This window comes from Macrotis lagotis, chromosome 3 (genome assembly GCF_037893015.1).
Source record: "Macrotis lagotis isolate mMagLag1 chromosome 3, bilby.v1.9.chrom.fasta, whole genome shotgun sequence".
In the NCBI taxonomy this organism is placed as follows: domain Eukaryota; kingdom Metazoa; phylum Chordata; class Mammalia; order Peramelemorphia; family Peramelidae; genus Macrotis; species Macrotis lagotis.
In genome coordinates, this window is record NC_133660.1 from 80,083,853 (window position 1) to 80,088,435 (window position 4,583).

Consider the following 4,583-nt stretch of genomic DNA (forward strand, 5'->3'; position numbering starts at 1 on the left):
AGTCTAAGAAAGAAAAGAAATACAGTGCCCAGAAGAGAAAGTCAAACACTAGTTGTGTATCCTAGAGTTATACGACAAAGAGTCCCTGGTCATTTAGTTCTTCATCTGCAAACCCCCATTCCTCCAACCCCAGCCTTGCTGGAGCCCTTTCCCCATACCACAGGATCAATCACCAGTATCATGGAATTAGAGGAATTCTCCTTCTACAATCTTACTGCAACAGAGGAAGATGCATTTTTGGTATTCTGATTTAGAGCTTTGAAAGAATTTCCCCATAGAAACAGTAAACAACCAACTTAAAAATGTACTTCTGGAACATTTTTAAAGTTGGGAACAGCTTGTACTCAGAATATTTGCTATAGCACATTAAACACAAACAATTATATACAACTTTCTTCAAGAATGTTATACAACTATAACATAAAAGAGTCCCTGAAAAGATGTCAAGTATCCAGTTGTTTCTTAAACCTGGATATGGCAGAAGTAATAGACTTTGAATCAGAAATATGAACTTAGAAGGACCCTAAATTCTATCTACTCTAACTTGCTTTTTTTCTTTTAGACGAGGAAACTGAGGCCCAGGGAAGTTTAGTGACTTGCTCTTGGCTACACAAGTACTAAGTTTCAAGATAGGATTTGACCCCAGATCCCCTGACTCTAGAGTCATTTATATTTCTCCTCTATCATTATAATAGAGTCATATATCTAGAACTAGAAGAGGCTATCTAGAACAACCTCTTGATTTTACAGATGAAAAATGATTGCCTTATGTCTGTATTTTCATGGATGTCAAGTTTAAAAAAAAAGCCCAAACTCCAAAACCAAATACCTGTTAAATTTTAGCAAAGGTAGATGACATCATAGCTCAAGAAAATTGTTTCAGATTGACCCCCAAAGCCAATTAGTAGTCCGTGATTCATTTCAATTCAACCTGCATTTGTTAAATGAAATATATGTAAACATGTGTTGGAATACAGTGTCTTACATGATCTGAAGATCCCCAAATAAAGACTCAATAGATTAAAAAGTTACCTTTAGGGGTGGCTAGGTGGCACAGTGCATAGAGCACTGGCCTTGGAGTAAGGAGTACTTGAGTTCAAATCTGGCCTCAGACACGTAATAATTACCTAGCTGTGTGGCCTTGGGCAAGCCACTTAACCCTGCTACCATGCAAAAAAAAAACCCCAAAAACAAAAAAACTAAAAAAAAGTTACCTTTACTGTCACCAATGATCCTAACCTTACTCTCTATTGAATAGAATTTTCTCTGACTTTTGTTGCATTTGATGCAATTGATTTCTTCCCTCTTTACTGAAATTGCTTTTCCACTATTCTCTTGCTCTATCCTGTTGACCATTCTTTTCTCTGTCCCTACTGTCTCATTTTTATGGGTGTACATAGTACATTCTATAATTTTTACTTTAAGGCAGGTCCTTATTGAATGATTTATCATAAAGGACATTGTTTTGATTCATCAAACCAAGGGAATAAAGTTTCTGTAAGTGCCTCAGACTCACTAATATAAAATCAAATAAATCACCTTGGTTATTACTAAACTCCTCACCTTTTTTATTTTTATTAACAGCATTATCATTCTTCTGCCCAGGTTTAAAACTTAGAATTAATCTTTGACTCATTCTTTCTCTTTCATCCTCATATTCAATCATTTGACTAGTCTGATTTATTCATCATTTGCAATGCCTCTTATATACTTCTTTTATATTTTGTCATCACCCTGCTTCCAGACAGTATCACCTTCCATCAAAACTATAGCAAAGCCTAAATTTACTCTACTCCTTCTAGCTTATTTTTACATGCTGCCATGATTATTCAGAAGCACTATTTGGATCCTTTCTTCTACTAATAATGATTTTGCATTGATTATTAAGTATAGCTGAATTCTTTAGCCTGAAACTTAAGGCTTGGACTATGAGAATAAATATTTATGGTTCTCTGAAAATAACAATATAGCAGACACACTTTTTAAAAGTTTCTTCTGCATTATTAACATTTTCTCCATCATTTTTTAAGGTATAAATAATAAACATAGGGCAGCTAGGTGGCACAGTGAATAGCGCACTGACTTTGGAGTCAGGAGGATTAGAGTTCAAATTCAGCTACTAGCTGTGTGACCCTGGGCAAGTCACTTAATCCTAATTGTCTCACATCCAGGGCTATCTCCAGTCATCTTGAGGCTGGAGATTTAGCAAAGACCCCACCCCACCCCCCAGTTTAGTTCATGTGCTTGTCATGACATTCTCCCCTGATATCATGGTCCTCTTCAAGAATGAAGAACAACATCAGATAATAAACAAAGCCTCTCTGGAGCTGAAAGGGACTGGTTCCAATAAATTCCTTCTAACAAACCTCAACTACATTTTTAACCTTATCTTCAAATACTCTCCAAATTGAAATCTATGTTTCTGTCAATATGAACAACTCACCATTCCCCAAATGCATGTGATACTTCTCATTGTATTCCTCTGTTTATCCCATTCCAACTACCTGGAATATTCTCTCCAGTGCATTGTTCTTTTCAAGAGATATGCTAATTTTAACAGGGGTCTTCTATAGACAATGATGTAATCAAAGAGATAATTTTAATTGTAAAAATTTCAAGCAGCATTGGAAACTATGGAAATAGTTTTAGTAGAATCATAGACACAAGGATCATTTTTTCCAAAGTCACAAGGATATCTCCTCATTTCATGCTGCTATATGACTCTAAGCAAGTCCCTTAACCCTGTTTACCCCAGTTTCTTATATGTAAAATGAGCTGGAGGAGTTAATAGCAAACCATTCTTTGCAAAGAAATTCCCACAAGGGGTCATGAAGAGTTGGACACAACTCAAATGTCTCAAGAAAACATTCCACTGCATTTATACACCAAAACTTGTTTACCTCAATTGATGGTCATCACCCTGATTTTCAATTCTTTGCCATCAACTATTTATGTAGCTGCTATAAATAATTTTGTACAAATAGGTTCCTTTTCCTTTTTTTTTTTTGCTATATATTGCTGAGTTAAAGGATGATGTTGTCCTTCAAAGAAGACTGTGACATCAGGGAGATAATACCATGAAAAGCAAATGAATTGGATTTGAGTGAGGATTGCTGTGTTAAGTCATTAGTCTCACTTTCTCCTACAGAGCCATCTGTGTCCAGTGGACAGATATGGAATCAGGATGAGAGATGGCTCTGGATGCCAGGCATTCAGGGTTAAGTGACTTGCCTAAGGTCACCCAGCTAGTGTCAAATGTCCGAGGCTGGGTTTAAACTCCGTCCTCTTGACTTCAAGGTCAATGTTCAGTACTGTACAACATTTGTCATTTTCATTTTATGTGTAACCAATATGACATGTGTGAGTTTATATCTCAGAATTATTTTAATTTGCATTTCTCTAAGCAGGAGTGATTTAGATTATTTTTTCATGTGACTATAGTTTTGATTTCTTCTTTTGAAAGCTCTCTGTTCATATTCTTTGATTATTTATCAACTGGGAAATGACTTATTTTTCTATGTTTAGCTCAGTGCACTATTTATTTGAGAAATGAGGCCTTTTTCAGAGAAATTTGCTGCAAAATTTTCCCTGGTTTCCTATTTTTCTTCTAATTTTGACTTGCATTGCTTTTGTTTATGTAAAAATTTTTTAATCAAAATTATCTTACTTCCTATAATCCTCTTCATCTTTTACTTGGTTATAAATACTTTCCTTATGCATAGATATGACAAGCACATTTTTGAATATTGCCCAAATTAATTATTATATCATCTTTTTTGTCTAAACCATTTATCCATGTGGAACTTCTCTTGGTATATGTGATATGTTGGGCTATGCCTGATTTCTGTAAAACTGCTTTCCAGTTTACACAGCAATTTTTGTCAGATGCTGAATTCTTACTCCCCAAAACTTGGATCCTTGAGTTTGTCTGAGAATAGATTATTATAGTCATTATCAATTGTATATTATGTATCTAATCTATTTCACTGATCCACTACTCTATGTCTTGTCAGTACTAGATTGTTTTTGTGATTATTGCTTTGTAATATAGTTTGAAATCTGAAACTGTTGGCCACCTACCTTCATATACATATACATATACACATATAGAATTTTAAATTGGCTCTAGTGAAATTCTGGAAATTTTGTTCTTCTAGATGAATTTTGTTGTTTTCTTTTTTTTCACTCTATGAAATAAATCTTTGATAGTTTGATCAGTATGGTCCTGAATAAGAAAATCAACAAGTAAAGTTATCATTTTTATTATATTGGCTCAAGCTACCCATGAGCAATTAATATTTCTACAATTGTTTAGATGTCTTTATTTGTGTGAAATTAAAAAAATATGTTTATGTATACCTTGGTTTGTCTTGGAAGATACACTCCCAAGTCTTATATGTGCTCTGAGGTTATTTCAAAAAGATTTTCTCTCTTTTAATTGATGAATTTTATTGCTAATGGTTCATAGGATTTGTTTTTTTATCTTGCAAGTTTGTTAAAGTTATTGTTTCAACTAGTTTCTTATTTGATTCTCTGGAGGTCTCTAAAGTATGACTTCAAATCATCACCAAAATGTAATAAGT